The following is a 17942-nucleotide window of genomic DNA, read 5'->3' as shown; positions in this document are numbered from 1 at the left end:
AGGAGAACACTGAGTGGGTCAGTCTGTGCCTGTCAGGGTGACAGCCTTGGAGGTAGTGGACAGTATACTCCACCTTCCAGGGCCCTGAGCGGGCTGCCTAGTTTTTCCATTATTTGTTTTATTTTTTTTTCCTCTATTGCCTTTTATTTTTACATATTGCTTTGCTAATTTTATACTACATTCTTAATGATAAATGCACTTTTAGTTAGAAGTGCTTAATCCACTTCACTACAAGTATATGTCATAACAAGCTTAATATCCATTTTCTGATTAATCATCTAGAGTCTGCTAACTTAGAGGGGAAGATATATTTTAGATTATCTAGTAGGCCTTTGAATTCTTGGTTAATATTCCTCTTCCCATCCCCTCAAGGTCCTGGTAAACTATATTGCAGAAGGATATGCATGTAAACCCACAGTGACCACAGTGAAGTGGGTGTGAGGAGAGATGGTTCACTTTTTCCCGTTGTAGAAGGCAATAGACTTTGCCCGTTATCAATATCATGTGGTCTATGACTAGTTTTCTAGTATATCAGAGCTTTTATTTTATGTAAAGCTCAGACTCTTACTAACCACAGTGATTGGTAGCAATTGGGTCTAATGATAGACTGATAATAGGTCTACAATCTGTTTTTCATTCAGGATTACATTTTTTTAACTGTGTCACTTAAAAGAGAAATCATACTTTTGTCTTTTGGAGTGGAATTTTATGTAAAGAAAAAATATTTTTGTTGTAGAAGTGTTATTGATAATATATGCTCTCGAGTCAGAACTGATGCATGGGCAATTTTCAGAGGCAAGGAAGGAGATTACCCATCTTTTTTACCATGGAGCAGCTAGCTGGTGGAAGTAGAGAATGAAAACAGAGAAGAATGTTTTATAGCATAGTAAATAGTAAGAAAAGCAGAAGGGATCAGTAGTCTGTTGAATTTTGAAGTCCAGTGGTGAGGTTGGTGGGGTGGTGGTGGTGAAGTGATGAGAAGGTAGATTACTACTGGATCTTTATATAATGTACTCATGAAAATAAGGAGTGCGTGCGTATCAAATCCCAATTCTATGTCGAAAACTAACATATGGAGCTGCTTTGTTTTAAAATATTTTTATATGTATTAGAAATATATGATGTGCATATCACTTAAAAATGCTGTGATAATTACAGTTGAAGTAACAGAAAGGTGTATTTTTGAGAACTGCCAGTATTAAGAAGGTGATTACTTAATAAGAGTTTATTTAGCAAGGATGATCAAGCTGCCAGTGTAAGCCAAGGTGCCCATCCGGTCTCAGGGACGTGGCACTGAGCCTGGTGCTGAGGAACCAGGCTTTGTGTACCAAGCCTTCATTGTCGTCCTCGCCTCTCTCTTTTTCCTTCCTCCCCCCAAGATGTTATTTTTGCTACATTTGCTATTTTAACCTGTCAGTTAAAAAAATAATTACTATGTCAGTATGGCTGGCGGCTCATATAGGAAAAATATGCTGTCTCTTAATCAAAGGTGATTACAGTTTTTTCCTGTCTGTAAATGTGCTTGTTGTGTAACGAGAATGCATTAGTCTCAGCCTGATGTATGAAATGAAAGGCAGCAAGAAGCAGCACCATTGTTATCACTCCAGGCGTGTCTAATGAATCGTGTTTCCATGTTCTCTCGGTCACGCCGTGGAGTGCCCTCAGCCAGGGCTAAGCCTCCTGTAAAATGCTCTTTAAGATTATTGTAGCAAGAACAGAAATGCTGCATGAGTGGGGGTGGGGAGAGAATGCCAAGGAGACAGCTGCATCTCAAACAGTTACAGCTGCAAGGATTACTCACTGTAATAGCAGTGACAGACAACTGTTTGAGCTTTAGTGTAAAAGGCAATTTGGGGACTTGCCTTGTCAGAATTTTAGTAGCAAACTATAGAGAGGAGGAGTGAGGAGCAGAGCAGGGGGAAGAGAGCGAAAGGGGCGGGGGTGGGTGGTGGGTGTGGAGACAGAGAGAGGAGCATGACTGAGTGTGTTTTCAGATCAAGTTGTATCCGTGGAGTGCAGGGAGATGTTTTCAATCTTCACTGTTCAGTTATACTAATGTTGAAGTCAGTAGTTGAGTCATCTCCATTTAAGATCATCCTTCCAGAGGAACTTGATAAATTTGACTTTGCAGAATTCATAGATTTAAATGTAAATGCTCAGATGGAATCACACAAATTATTACTCTTTCTTACAATTAAATCTTATTTTATGGAAATTCATATCCTAAGAATATTGATCTATCTTAGAAATCCTGACCCTAAAGCTTATTTCTCCCCTTTGTAGCTGTTTAATAAATGGTAGTAGACCTATTTTATTTTAAATGTTTATTTAATTGCCTTTCATTGTAGAAAATACACAAAAGGTAAAAAAAAATAATTGTTTCAACAACCAAATAGGAATAATTTCTGATGACTGTCCTTTTTTTACTTATATTATGCAACAAAGGTAAGATTGTATTAATAATAGTTTTAAGTAGTGAAAAGTAATAATTATTTTTGAAATCTTCTGAAGGTGTAGTAAATGGGGTTAAGTTTGACTCAGAAGCCAATAAACAGCCATTGTTTAAGATTTCTTTTTCATTGTGCAGCTATTAAAGTAACATTGCAGCCTGACTGGTTTCTGTAGCAGTTGTCTTTTGAAAATCTTGTGCAATTTATCTAGAAACTTAGTTTTATGATCTCCTTATATTTAAAGTTTACTGGTTTTCCATGGAGGCCCGTGATCCATTGAAATGCTAACTTGGGTCATGTCTGAATTGCTATAATGTGATTTAAATTCTGGTTATCCTGCAAGTGGCCAAGAACCCAGGCTTTTAGATATTGCTTGGGAAGACACACTGTTGAAGTTTTTGAGTTGCAACTGTACTCCTCTTGTCTGCTGAAGAGTCTCAGTATTTATCATCAGTCAAACTTGAAAGCAGGTCAAAACAAGTGGTACGTTTTGATACATAGTTTCTATCCCTAATTCTTATTTGATTGATGAATTGACAATGGGAAAGTGAAAATCCATTTTCAACATAGATTTGTAAAGTGATACCAAATATTCTGCACCCACGAGCAGTTGAGGGAAATCAGAACTCTAAGTGGGTTGAATTTGATATATGTAATAAGTCTATTTAGTTATTAATGACTTCAGCTAAAGATTTTACAAGGCAGTCGATGGCAGCCTAACTGCGATCAGTCGATGGTGGTATGTAATTGGATTTTTTATGAGTGTAATGTAGTATTTCAGAATTAATGTGGCATTATGCTACTTTGTTACTCAATATTTTGCAAGTCAGTTTTTTGGAGAGCAGACCTCAAAGTAATGTATATATTTATTCTCAAAATACTACTTCATTTGTTGTAATAAAAAATTAAATTGACTAGTAATTTCTTCTTCTGATATATAGTGATTCCTGCTTTGTGCAGTCCTTACAAAGTTGTTGTTGTTATTGTTATGTATAGTCAAGTCGTCTGTGACTCATAACGACCCTATGTACAACAGCCCCAAACCTTGCTCTGTCCTGTGCCAATGTTAGTGGCAGTGAGCACATTATAAAACTCCAATTCAGAGCTGTGCTATCTTTAGCAGTCTGTCACTGAAATCTTGACTGGGAAATAATAATCTTGTTTCATGTGCTTTGCTTTAATCTATTTGTATTCCTGGAGTTTGGAGCAAAATTTGATTTTCAGTAATTTTAATGGCTGAATAAGGAGCGCCATCCCTGAAAGTGCACCTCCCTCTTCAATATTTGCAATGGCCAATGTGGTTACTGAACTCAATGTTCTGGATAATAGGTTTCATTAGTTTTGATGCCTGAGGTAAAAAAGCAGTAGGTGGGAGTCAGAAGTGTTTTTGATGTCTAGACGTTCATTTCAGCTGTTGCTGCAATATGATACATTAAAAGGAAATATGTATCATAGCTCAGAGGAAATATGTATTCTTTGAAAGTAATTCTACTTTTAAACTGTGTAAGGCAGAGTGACCTGAATTCTAAAATCATGAGCTTGAATTTCTTCAAGGTTTCACAGTCTCCATGCTCCTCCCATCCCTATTCCATTCTCCCTCCCTCAGTTTTTCCTCCCTTCGAGTAAAGTATGTCAGTTTCATTTGTTGAATTGGAAGGGATCTCTTTCCAAGATCTCTGCTGGGAAACACAGAATCATTGAAGTATGTGCTGCTTTGATACGTTGCCATATTGACTTTCCCCCTGAACCTTTTATATGGTTTTTCTTTCAAAGCAGCTTATTAATTCTGCAAGGAACCATGTTTCACAAAGTTAAAAGAAGTTGTTTTACAATTTTTGAGGATTTTGAAAAATTATCCAGGCACTAAGCAATAATTACTATTTAAATATTCCTTTCTAAAACACTATGCTTAAGAAGCCATTATATGTAGCAAATTTTTAGTTTAAATATTTGATTATATGAGGATTACTATATTAAAAAAGATTGAATTACCGACATTGAAACAAGTTCTGATTATGGCCTTTCCCGTGTAAGTGTCTATAAGGAATACACGAGAACTAAAGCGAGTTTTTAAAATGAGTTTTTCTTGTAGACAGGCAACTCATAGAATTTAGTTTTCTTTCTTTTTTCCCCGCCTTGTTGTATCAAACAAAACCAAACTGATTCTGATTTCGGATGATCTCCTCTCTTCCCCTGCCCCAGGCTCCTGAGGCTGTAGATCTTAACTGGAACAGACTGGGTTCAGGTGCCCCATCTTTTAGTTTAAATTCCACCAGGATGCCTACTGGCTCTAATGGACTAAATGGTATCAGAAGAATGTTTTAGTACTGGATTTTTTTTTTTTTAAATTGACTCCTGTCATCTTTTTTCCTGTAAGCGTGTTCTAGGAAGATCTTTCACTGAAATAAGCCATTTTGGTGCACTATTCTTTTATATGTAATAAAATATATAAGCATAATAAATAGTTTCTAGGTACTTTGTATTCCTAAGGAATTGATACTCTTAAATTTGGAATTCAAAGAACACTTCAAAAAGAGTTAGACTTCCCCTTCTTCTCTTTTTAAAAAAGAATATATTGTATATACTCTTTCAGAAATATGATTCACGAAGATGGAACTTCACACCTACAGGCCATTTTATCAACTTCTTGACAGTTGATTTTCTTTTTCTTCTTCTACCTTGAAAGGGAAATGAAGAATTAAGTGGTAAATGCCATCTCTACCCATTTATGGAAACTTAAGACTAGTTATTCTTCTGACTGTTCAAAAACCATATGGCTTTTTTGGCTGTAATTTTTACAGAAGCAGATTACTAGGTCCTGCTGTTACCGAGCCTCTGATGAGGTTTGAACTGCCAGCCTTTTATTGACTTCGTGTTGTACTAACAGAGTGTCTTATGCTAACTGTTGTTTTTCGATTCCAACTCAATAATCTAGAAGAGAGTAGAGCCATTCGTAGGTTTTCTTGACAGTAAATGTTTTTTATTCAACTACAGATACTAAAATAAGCGCTGACAATTTTCTATTAAGGTATTCTCTTTAGACTTATAGCCAGTTGGTAATACTTATAATACTAGTTAATTCTTGACTTACGGTAAATTACTGATTGCTCTCCAGTCTTTAGTGCGGTAGGTAAGGTTTATGAAATGAAAGTTTTCCACAAAGTTCAAACACTACACCTTTCATAATTACTTTTAATGACTTATATTTTATCTGTTTACTGTTAAATTACAGTAGTTAGTTTTTTTATTTTGAAAGCTTTTGTATTTATCCTGACCATGAGAAATTTAATGTAGATTGAATTGTTTTATTTCACGTTATTTTCCTTGCTAGTTTTTATTAAATTGGCATCTGACATTTTATGAAGTATATAAGTTAACTGATAGTATATTGGTTTGATGTGGAGCATCACTTGATCTTTGTTTTCTTGTCTCTGAATTGTTGGGGTTTTTTTGTTGTTGTTTTGTTTTTTCTTCTTCTGGTAATGTATTAGTGAATGTTAACCAAACATACTTTGGATTAAGAACCCAAAGGAAACAAGACGAAAAATTGTGCAAATATTTTGCAGAAAAGTCTCATTTGCATCTTAATACATATAGAGAGAGTGTAAGGTCAGCTCAGACCTGGTGGTGCTGTGGCTGAAGGATTCAGCTGTGGTTTGAACCCACCAGGTATCCTGGAAAGATATGGCAGTTGCTTCTGTAAAGATTTACAATCTTGGAAACCCTGTAGGGCAGTTCTGCTCCATTCTACAGTATCATTGAGTCAGAAAATACTCAGTGGAAACCATTTGTTATTGCGCCTCCCCCTCCCTTTTGCTAAGTAAGTAGAACATTGTAGGGAAGAAGAATTAATTTTATTTTATTATAAAGTAATTTTATAAATGCGATTTTAGGGAAGAGTATTCCTTTAAGACATTAGACCTCTTCCTACTCAAGGGAGAGCTCTACCCACCAGGTCAACACGTGCAAGCAGAGATCCACAAGTCCTAGGAAACTATTAGATGTTTTGTATTGAACAGAGATCAACATCTTGGTAGCAGGGGCATTTATATGCAGAACAGATTATCCGGGAGGCTGGGTTCTATGAGGAGAAATGTGGAGTCAAGATTGGTGGACGATTTATAAACAATCTGTGTTATGCGGATGACACAACCCTGCTTGCTGAAACTGAAGAGGACCTGAAGCGCCTGCTGCAGAGTGTCAAGGACTGCAGCCTACAATATGGATTGAGGCTCAATGTCAAGAAGACAAAGATTCTCACCACTGGACCAATTGGCAGCATCAGGATGGATGGTGAAGAGATTGAGATTAGTTTGCTTGGCTCCATAGTCAGCAGTCTTGGCACCAGCAGCCAGGAAATTAAAAGATGCATTGCAATGGGAAAGTCTGCTGTTACGGACCTCTCCAAAGTGCTGAAGAGCAATGGTGTCTCTTTGGAGACTAAGGTACGTCTGATACAGGCCATGGTCTTTGCAATCACCTGTTATGCATCAGAGAGCTGGACAATGACCAAGGAGGATAGAAGGAGAATTGATGCCTTTGAGACGTGGTGCTGGAGAAGAGTACTGAGAATACCATGGACTGCTAGGAAAACAAACAGATTTGTCCTGGAAAGGGTTAAAACCGGGTGGCTCCTTGGAGGCAAGGATTCTGAGACTCTGTCTAACATACTTTGGACATGTTGTGAGGAAAGACCAGTCCTTGGAGAGGGACATCATGCTTGGGAGGGTTGAGGGACAACGCAGGAGAGGAAGGCCCTCTATGAGGTGGATTGATTCAGTGACTGGGATAATTGGGATGGGAGTGTCGGAGACAGTGCGATTGGCACAGGATAGAGCAGAGTTTAGGGCTGTTGTACATAGGGTCGCTATGAGTTGCAGGCAACTCGACGGCACATAACAACAACAACAATTTATTTTCATTTTTCTAGTTGTAAGTAACAAAATATTTGAGAGGTTACTTTGGGAAAATACAGTAAATCACCTAAATGATTTTTATGACTAAAAGACAAAATGTGGCAAAAATGATTTTCAGCTACCATTTGAGTTAGTTAAAAATACAGGAAATAAAAACAAACAAACCTGCTTTTCTGGCTTATCAAGAAAAATAAGCATCAGGTTTGTTATTAGAACAAAGCGAAAACTAGAAGACCCTATAGATACAAGAGTCATGAATGTAAATACACCTTAAATCTTTCTGGATGGGGAATACACATTTTAGCATGACTGTTGATGTAGTGAAAGCATTAAAAAGATACTTTGTAGATTTAAACATGTATTTTCATTTACTGTCAGAATTTTCTCAGGTGAGTACCATTCGAAAGATGACAAGGAAACACAGAGAAAATATTATTCTGCAAATGATATCTTAATCCTTCCAGTTTTTTACTATTTTGACTTAAACTAACCTAATTTAAAGGGACACCTTCTTCTCTGGGGCATTTTCTGTCATTTATATGGACTGAAATAAGGAAAAGCTTCTTTGGGCTGCAATGTGGCACTGCTAATCTCTTGGATTCTCTTGATGTTAGTGTGACTTGTGACCCAGTATTATAACACATTTCAAAGGGAAATACATTTCTTTTACAAAATGTCAAGCATTAATGAAATTATGAGTTCAAGAACGAAGTTTGATGTTAAATCAAGATTTAATTTCCAGATACTCTCCCTAATAAAATTTTTAAAAAAATATACAAAGTACATCCAGATGTGACCTTCAAAGAATTGAAGGGAATTTTTAGAACTCTGACATTTTGGGACTTTTCTTTCCTTTTTGATTTTCTCTATGAAAGTACATAGACTTTGGTGTCAGCTTGTGACATTTTTGTGACCTTGCAGTAGAAATTCCGCAAACTTAAGCTGCGTGATATTACTTATTGGACAGTCATTTGAGAATCTGAATGATTTTAAATTTTGAAAAAGTGGGCTGAAAGACCTTTACATAAAGGAAATGTACTATGCCTCATCTCTTTAAAGCAGAACAAACGATCATAAAATATTTTGTCACTTTTTAAGCAGATATTTACTGTCTTTTTCTATATTTCAGAGTGAGATTATTTAAGTTATTTATGTTTGGTTGAGTTTTTTTAAAAATTTTATTTTTCTACAACATTTATAATAATAATGAGCCAGAAAACCAGTAAAATCTTGCTAATTTTTCTGTTTCTGAAAACTTGCATTAAGTAAGCAAGTGAAAGAATTGCATACCATTTGTAGATTTTTATTATTATGCACTAGAGAAGTATTTTGAGAGTTTTAATATCTTTTAGCTGGCTATCTTGCTTACTTTTTCTTTTTTTTTTTTATTTCTTTCAGTTGTGGAAGAAGGACTCTGGGAAAATGGCCTTTCCTATGAATGTAGAACACTGCTCTTCAAAGCAATCCACAACTTATTAGAAAGGTAAGAGAAGAAGCTGTCTGCCAGTGAAGCGGAGACACCAGGTGTGCTGGTGGATACTCAGCCTTCCTGTGTTCTCAACTGCAGTGATTTATTGTCATAGAAATGAAATGATTCACTAGCTTTTGTTTTCATTTTGAGTGGCTGTAACTTGGGGAGAAGTCTCAGAAATTGTACAAAGTATCTCTCTGTATCTCTCTCTCTCTCAGTCTCTGTGTGTGTCTCTTGTTTTAAAACTATTTCCTCCTTTTGAAAATATTTGAGAAGCCAGAGTTGATGCTCTTTTGTTTTTAGAGTGTGCATTTCGTACCATACATTTTTACATTCCCAGACACAGCCAAAGTATAATTAATGAAAATGAGGAAATTTATATTGATGAGAGCCCATATCTAATCCATAGTCCAATAAAAAGGTTTCCAAATACACTAATCATGTCCTTTATAGCTTAATGCCGTATAAAAAAAAATCTATAATCCTACACTCTATTTAGATTTCATATCTTTAGACTTTTTCAGTGTGTTTTTTTTTTTTCATTCTTGACCTTGAGGGCTTGATACATGCAGGACACATGTTTTATATAATATCCCTTGATCTGGAACAGATTCCTGACAATCAGATTCCAGTATGGAGATCCTGTGTTCTCAGTAGCACAAGGTATTAATGTTAGTGCCCTGTCAGTAGTGAGCTCACATTGATCACTCGGTGGAGGTGATACTCAGCCAGATTTCTCCAGTGTACATTTAATAAGTACGTTATTAGCTCTAGGCTATTAATTTTCACTTTATACTTCATTACTAGTTAGCCCGAGTGGCCTGGAAGAGACATGTACTACTATTCTAAAGGAGGACGGTTCGAGTCCACCACCTGCTTCTTGGGAGAAAGATGGACATTCTCCTTCCATATGATTTATAGTTTCTGAAAACCAGCTGGAGGGTCAGGTGTGAGTCAAGTCTGAGTGGACAGCAGTGAGTTTTGAGGCGGTTAATAAGTAATTTGTGGCTAGATGGTCTAATTCTCCAGTTTATCACTCACTCATTTTTAGTGTCCATTTGTGTGTGTTCCTTGCCTAAAAATAACAGTTATGACATGGCCATCCATAATTTTAATTTTCTAAAGCCACAATTCCATCTGTATTTTTTAATTGACATAATTAAATGCCAATTGTATTTAATAATTGTAGAGAAAATCTTTCCATCCACCTTCACTAATGTATTCATTTATGTACTTCAATTTGGACTCATATATTTCTCTTTTAGTGAATGGGTTATGTCTGTTGTCATTTAAATGAATGCTTAAATTTTTCCAAATTTAGCTGTGGGAACTCCTTCACTATATGACTCCTAAGTCTTTTCGAAATGCTCCATTTATTGATTGGGCATCTCCTTTCTGGTGTGAAATCATGTTTCAGGCTCTGAATAAAAAATAGATGAGAAAGAACAAGTTAGTTCAAAACTAGAAAACCATTTTCACATCTCTCTCAATCTGTCTATAGTGCTCTAAGGTAATGTGGATTATATCACTGCAGTAATACTACTTAGGTTCTTAAGATACATTTGTTAAGTGGCCATGATTCAAATCGCTCAGAATTAGCTTTCTCATTCTGAACTTAAGTTCCCACCCCTCTGAGACCAGACCTGGAAAACCATGCTAGGTGGTAGCCTGTCAAACATGCTGTAGGGTTGATTTTTTGTTTTAAGAGCTACATGAAGTAGTTGATAATTTTCCCTCCCACTACAAAAGAACATAAATATGAACAAACTCCGTTCAGGAAAATCTGGATGATTTACATTTTCTGTAATGGTTATGAGTTAGACTCCTGCTTCAATGTTTGATGGTTTGAAACCATTGAGAGGAGGATGCCCCTCCCATGTGATTGACATTGCCATAAACCTAATGGAGGCTCACTGTGCATTGCTATCTGCTGAGGGTTGTGGGGTTTTGTGTTGTGGGTGCCAGAATAAGAATTTTAAATCTGTATAGTACATCATCTATGAGGTGGATTGATTCAGTGACTGGGGTAATCGGGATGGGTGTGTCGGAGGCAATGAGGTTGGCACAGGATAGAGCAGGGTTTAGGGCTGTTGTACATAGAATTGCTATGAGTCGCAAACGACTCGACGGCACACAACAACAACAACAACAACCACGTAGTACTTCATGTATGTTTCAAGTAATTTTTCCCTGTGAATTTTTGTACTGAACAATATACAAAGTTCTCAGAATTATAGGTCACTGAGTTGTTTTTTCATGTTGCGTTTTATTCAGGTTCAGAAAAAAATACTAGTAAATGTGGTTGAATTGCCTTTTCAGGCTTTTATGTTTTGTTTCTTTTTGACAGGTTAAATTGCTTATATAAGTTAAATTTCTGGTGGAACTGAGTATATCTTTAAAGCACATGTTAAAGTACCTGTTCTTTACCTAAGTTGGTCTTATTTTATATGAGAGCTGCTTTCAATTTGTCTTCTGGGAGAAAATTAGAAGAGTAGAACTGGGAAGGAGGAGAAATCTTCATAAGAATTTCTTCTGGACTGACTTGTTTAGGATTGATGATAAAAACTGAGGCTCAGCCAGGTTGGGTTACTGTCTTATAAGAAAGTGAATTGTATAAACAAAACTAACGAGTCTGTTAAGTGAAACATGCAGGATAGCGTTGGCTAACTCTTGAGAGCATTAGGTTATCATTTGACTTTATTCTAGCCTGTCACTTGGTTAGTTAGCCCCGCCCCGCCCCGCCAAGCCTTTGTTAATGCTCTATAAACTAAGGGTAAATGCTACACACCTTGTGTTTTTTTAGGTATTGTTCATAATCTGTATTTCATTAAGATCTGGCACATTTTTAGTATCTAATACTTATTCTTTCTTTCCCCCATACATGCTGTATTTTGTATACTTTGTTACATACTTTTCAATCTTACTTTCATTTAAAGTAAGTTTTCTATAAATTTTAGTAATAGAACTTCGTTAAAGTAGCCCCACAATTGCTCCTCTAAGAGTTTGCTTAGGGACCATTTAAAAAGCTGTTTTCCTGTAATTGTTGTTGTTGTTGTTGTTGTTGTTTTATACTTTTCAGTTGGAAAGGACACATAGCTGGCCCTCCAGTGGATTTTCAGAGGCAGGAAAACGCATGAGAGGAGATTGTCCATCTTACTCTTGTGGAGAAGCTAGTGAATTTGAACCATTAGCCTTTGGGTTGTTAGCACAACTCCTTACCCACTAGCCCACCAGAGCTCTCTAGGATGCTTCCAGCAGTTCTTTTGCTTTTTGATGTCTTAACCATTTCATTTTTTAAGAGTTTTAAAAATGCCTTTCCATTTCTATTCTGATAAGATAGGTTACTTTTGAGTGTCTGTCTTGAAAGGTAGAATTGAGGCTCTTGAAACAGTTTTTCTGGAACCATATGACTTGAAGCCCTGTGCTTCCTGAAGCCCTTTTTAGTGTTTTTGTTGGTTTTGTAAAGTTTATAGATTATTAAAACTTAAAAATGTATACAGATGCCTTTTCCTTCTTGTTTCCATCCTTCTTTGTTTTGTTGCTGTTATGTGCTGTTGCATCCCCTGTGACTCGTAGCGACCTTCTGTATAATAGCTTTGAGCCCTGCCCTATCCTGAGTCAGTCCCACTGTCTCTGACACGTTACCCCAGTTACTGTGTCAGTCCATCTCACCCAGGGTCTTTCTCTCCACATTGTCCCCTCCACCCTTCTAAGCTTGATGTCCTTCTCCAAGGACTGGTCTCTCCTGGCAACATGCCTGAAGAACCTTCAAAAGGCTCACCTCTAAGGAGCAATTTGGTCCCACCCTCTCCAGTATGTTTAATTAAAAGGGAGTCCTATCTGTTACTTTGTAAAGTATACCCTTATAGCTAAGCAGAGTTCATACAAATCAGTCCTCTTTGTAAAGGCTGTAACTGTTAGCTAGTGTGTTATAGAGTGATGAGTCTCCGCAGTTACTTATCAAAAGCCCTGTCTCTGCAGAAATTAAGATAACATTGTAAACTTTACACAAAATAAGGAAATTTCATCTCTCTTTCCTATTGATTGATGATGAGATCTTGTTACAGTGATGCTCTGTGGTGTATTTTAAATTTTAAAACAAAAATACTTAAATATATTCCCCATCTTTCAAGTATTTATTCTTTGTATAATATACCATCATTTGCATACACTATAATATATATTCTAACTAGTATCTATCTATCTAAAACAAAACAGAGTAATATATAAAAAGAACTCAATTATTACTTACTTTATGCATTTTGAACAGAAGCAGACATAATTTGGCTTTAATTTCATGTATCTGGTCAGGGCATGTATTTCTAGAAGTCTATTTCTCTGTCTTGAAAACAAGAAACAGTTTGAATTTCTGTTCTGTCACGTCACTGTGTGATTTGGGCCACTGTCCTAACTTGCTAAGCTCATTTCTTCACCTCTGAAATGGTGAGAAGCCTTTTTGCTTATCATAGTACCTTTGTCGCTATAAGTACTTGGTAAATGGTTAGCTGTTGTTGATCTATTGTTAAATAATGCTGTTTTTTTTCCAGAGTTGGAGACACATTAAGGGGCTCAGTTAGTCTACTTCTCTAATTCTTGAATCTCATTTTATAATATCCTTTTTGTTTGATCACTGCTCTAATCCTTCTGGTTATATGGACTCAGAAATTATCTTCATCTTCAGCAAGTACTTATTGTTAGAAGTCTTTCAGTTACTACGCAGAAATCTACTTCCTTCACCTTTCATTTCTTTTTCAGTTGCTTGGGTCCATGGACAGTTTAATCTGATTCCCATGTAATAGCTTATTTTTTGCCTTTTTTTTTGGTCATTCTTCTGATTTAAGACTGAATTCTGTAAAACCTTAACTTAAAATTATAAACTATCAATGCTCAATAGTATTTAGCTTTTTTCTTAAGATGCTAGGGTTTGTATAAATGCACCCATGATTATCTTGGGGCCCATGAGTAGGTTCTTTACTAAGTAATATTGTATATGAGATTTGTAGTTTTATTTAAAAAAAAAGAATTTATATGACATTATTTATGTAACATTCATGATAACATTGGAGTCTTTTTCTCCCAAGCCTTACTTACTTCCTTTCCTATTTTCCTAAAATGCCAGGCTAAAAAAAGTCATTGTATGTTATACTTTAATTAAAGATTGTGTAGATAATTACAGACCACTGACATGAATATTTTACTGAAGCAGATATCGTAGTACTTAAAAATAGAAGCAGTAATAAGAAATAATTAAGAAGCATCTGTGCTACTTCTTTTGAAGATATTCTTAAAGGCATTGGCATCTATGTCTCCAATGTTTTTATATCTCCACTGCCTGACAAACAGTTGTTATTTAGCAAATATTCATTAATAAATAAGTACATCACTTAATTTTCATCATGTTCTATTCAGCTAGTTGAATAGAATTTCTCTCCTTGATATCTAGATATTCTTGTGGTCTATCACATTTACTTTATTTTGCTTCACACTAGCCTACTTTAAGATTTCATGGAGTATTGCATTGGTCTCTTTCATCAGTCAGGTCAGGCTTAGTTATGCTGCATTAACAAAAGCTCTGAGAGATCACACTGGTTTAAAACAAAATTGAAAAAGTCAGTCATTGCTTTGCAGTTTGAGTTACATCATAATTGACACCCCCACCCCCCACCCCCGAGAACGCGGGGCTGAAGGCTTACTACTGTAGAAGTTTATTTCTTACCAGTGTTACCTGTCCTTTGTGAGTCACTCCCTGAACACTGCTCTATTTCCTCTTTACCCCAGAACCTGTGCTGAGGGGCCAACTTCTGTCAGAGGCTTGCTGGGCTCCTGGCAAAGGTCAGACAGTGTCACAGTAATGCTCCTAAATGCTGTATATAATTTCTGCTCATGTTTCAGTGGCTCAGTCATTGACAACCAAGCTTCAAGTCAGATGGACAAGAACAGTGTTTATCCTTTTAGGGGAACTACCACAATCACCCAGTAGCGTGCAGAAATTATCGAACAATATCATTAATATAACATGCAAGCAAGATTCTGCGAAAATTATCCAAAAATGATTGGAGCAGTATGTCAACAGAGAACTTACAGATGTGCAGGCTGGATTTAGAAGAGGTCATGGTACTAGGGATATTATAGCTAATTTAAGATGGATCTTGGCAGAAAGCAGAGAATACCAGAAGAATGTCTCTTTCTGCTTCATTGACTATACGAAGGCCTTTGACTCTGTGGATAACAACAAGCTATGGCTGACTCTGAGAAGAATGGGAATCCCAGAACATTTGATTGTGCTTATGTTAAACCTATACTTGGACCAAGAGGCAGTTGTCAGAACAGAGCAAGGAGATACTACATGGTTCAAAATCAAGAAGGGGGTCCATCAGGTATGTATTTTGTCACCATACCTTTTCAATCTGTATGCAGAACAGGGCATCTGAGATGCTGGGCTGTATGAGGAGGAATGTGGTGGCAGGATTGGTGGAAGAGTTATCAACAACCTGTGTTACGCAGATAACACAACCCTGCTTGCTGAAACTAAGGGGGACCTGAAGCACTTGCTGCAGAAGTTCAAGGACTACAGCCTTCAATAGCGATTGAAGCTCAACATCAAGAAAAGATTTTCTTACCACTGGGCCAATTAGCAGCATCAGTATGGATGGTGAAGAGATTTAGATAGTTAACAGTTTTAGTTTACTTGGCTCCACAGTCAACACTCTTGGTACCAGCAGCCAGGAAATCAAGAGACGAATTGCATGGGGAAAGCCAGCTGTGAGGGACCTCTCAAGAGTACTGAAGAGCAACGATGTCAGGCCAGAGACTAAGGTGTGCCTGATCCAGGCTATAGTCTTTGCAATTACGTGCTATGCATCGGAGAGTTGGACGATAACTAGAGATGATAGAGAATTGATGCCTTTGAACTGTGGTGCTGGAGGAGAGTGTTGAATATCCCATGAACTGCTACAAGAACAAACAGGTTTGTCCTGGAGAAGGTGAAGCCGGAATGCTCCTTGGAGTCAAGGATTCTGAAGCTTTGTCTGACATACTTTGGACATGTTGCAAGGAGGGACTGGTCCTTGGAGAGGGACATACATTATTTTTGGGAGAGTGAAGGGACGACGCAGGAGAGGAAGACCCTCGACTCTGTGATTGGGGTGGTGGGAGTGAGTATGTCGGAGACGCAAGGTAGGTCCAGATAGAGCATCGTTTAGGGCTCGTGTACAGAGGGTTGCTATGAGTCACAAGCGACTGGATGGCACATAGCATCAATCACCACAATCACATGGCCAACCTGATTAGAAAGGGATAGAATGTATTTGGATAAAATAGTAAGGAGTCTACTACTTATTACAAGAAGACTCTTGCCGCACTGAGGAGTGGTGTTGGTGAAGTCACTATTTGTGAAACATTTGATTACTAACTGCAAAACCTAGCGTTTGAACCCCTCAGCCCCTCCTTATGGGAAAGATGTAGCGGGCTACTCCTGTAGACTGGAAATTCCGGGGGACTGCTCCTGTCAACTTTCCTGCCAGGTTACTGTGAGTCAGAATCTACTCAAGGACACACGACAGTAACAACCTTACCTTTTAATTTATTCTTCCTAATAGCAATCCTCCAAACAGATGCCAGTTGCATTATTAAACGTAATATTTCTGAAATACAAATCAGGAAGTAATTGTATTTTTTAAAATTTTATTATTTTTTGTGTGTACCGTCAAATCAGATCTGACTGATACAAGAGGAGATTGTTCCTCCTTTTCCAGCAGAGCATCTGGTGGATTTGAACCGCGTACCTCTGAGATTGCAGTGCAGCTTCTTGCCACTAGACCACCAGAGCTCGCCGAAGTAATTGTATTTAAAAAAAATAAAATTAAACCGCTTTGATAAGTTTGATGCCATGTAGACATGCTTAGATTTCCTCTCTTCAGAAAAAAACTCATTTTCAGAATGTTTAATTATCCCCTTTTTGCTGATGTCCAAAATGATAAAATACCATTAATTTAGATTTTACTTACTTAGAATCTTTGCTATTTTTATTTGAAAAGTACTGAAGACTATTTCCTGTGTGTCTTATGTATAAATGAAAAGTTTGCTAAGCATAATTCTAAAAGGGATCATAGTAGGAGATCCTAGAGAAATGGGGAGAAATGTGGAGCAAAACTAACAAGCCTAGGCTTAGTGGCTTATTATTTGGCAGAACCCTTGGTCACCTTTCTAGTCTGAGAGAGGATTCACTCTTTCGGTTCAGCTTTCAGCGAGGCAGTTGGCAGGGCCATGAGGTGGCTGTTAATATCAGGAAGGCATGTACTCCTTAGAGTCTCCCTCATTGTGGTTGAGTAAAAACCAACTCATAACTGACCTTCCATTGGGTTTCTGAGGCTGTAAAGTGCAGAAGATGAGATTCCTGTCTTTCTCCTGAGAGGCAGCTGGTGGATTTAGCCTCTGGGTGAGCAGCCCAATTCCCTAGAAACTACCAACAGCCAACCATATAAGGTGCAGAGAGAAGCATTTGTCCAAAAATATAGGAAGTAGGAAAGGAGGTTAAGGGAAATGAAAATTACAGGGAGCAAGTGAGAAAACGATGATTACAATGGAGAAACTGTGGTGAATATTCTAAAATAAATTATGTACGAGTGATTGAATGACAAACCAACAGGCTTTGTAAACATGCTCAAATCACAATAAATGAAAAAATTTTCTAAGGATTGAAGATTATTTAATAAGGTTGTAGAAGACAGACTTTATTTAAAATAAGCTGAGGAGTACTAAACACTTTTAAAAAATAACAGGTCATATATGTATGAACAAACATTTGAAACATGCTTTTAGTTCAAATTATTGTTTATACTTTAAAGGAAGTGTGCTCTGGTGGCCTAGTATGAAAAGAGTTGTGCTGCCTACTCAGAGGCAGGGTGTTCGAATCCACCTGGGGGAGAAAGATGGGCAGCTCCTTCTGTGTGATGTACAGTCTCTCAAACCACCGGAGGGTCAGCTAGGTTCCACTTCAAGAGCCCATAATGCCACTGCCGCCTCCGCCTCCACCTCCACCTCCACCTCCACCTCCACCACCTCCACCTCCTCCACCTCCACCTCCTCCACCACCACCACCTCCAC

At 37.3% G+C, this 17942-nt stretch overlaps 1 protein-coding gene across 1 annotated transcript in view; it reads left to right on the top strand.

Annotated features, from left to right (window-relative positions):
• Window positions 1–17942, top strand: part of MED13L (mediator complex subunit 13-like) — a 295915-nt gene that overhangs the window by 129949 nt on the left and 148024 nt on the right. The window contains exon 2 of the mRNA XM_006890397.1: window positions 8765–8849. The gene's annotated coding sequence lies outside the window, so the exon portion shown is untranslated. The remainder of the gene's footprint in view (window positions 1–8764; window positions 8850–17942) is intronic.

This window comes from Elephantulus edwardii, unplaced genomic scaffold (genome assembly GCF_000299155.1).
Source record: "Elephantulus edwardii isolate Elephantulus edwardi_28Jun2011 unplaced genomic scaffold, EleEdw1.0 scaffold00089, whole genome shotgun sequence".
Lineage (NCBI taxonomy): Eukaryota > Metazoa > Chordata > Mammalia > Macroscelidea > Macroscelididae > Elephantulus > Elephantulus edwardii.
Note: the sequence above shows the minus strand (reverse complement) of the source record. Positions and strands in the feature narration are given on the sequence as shown.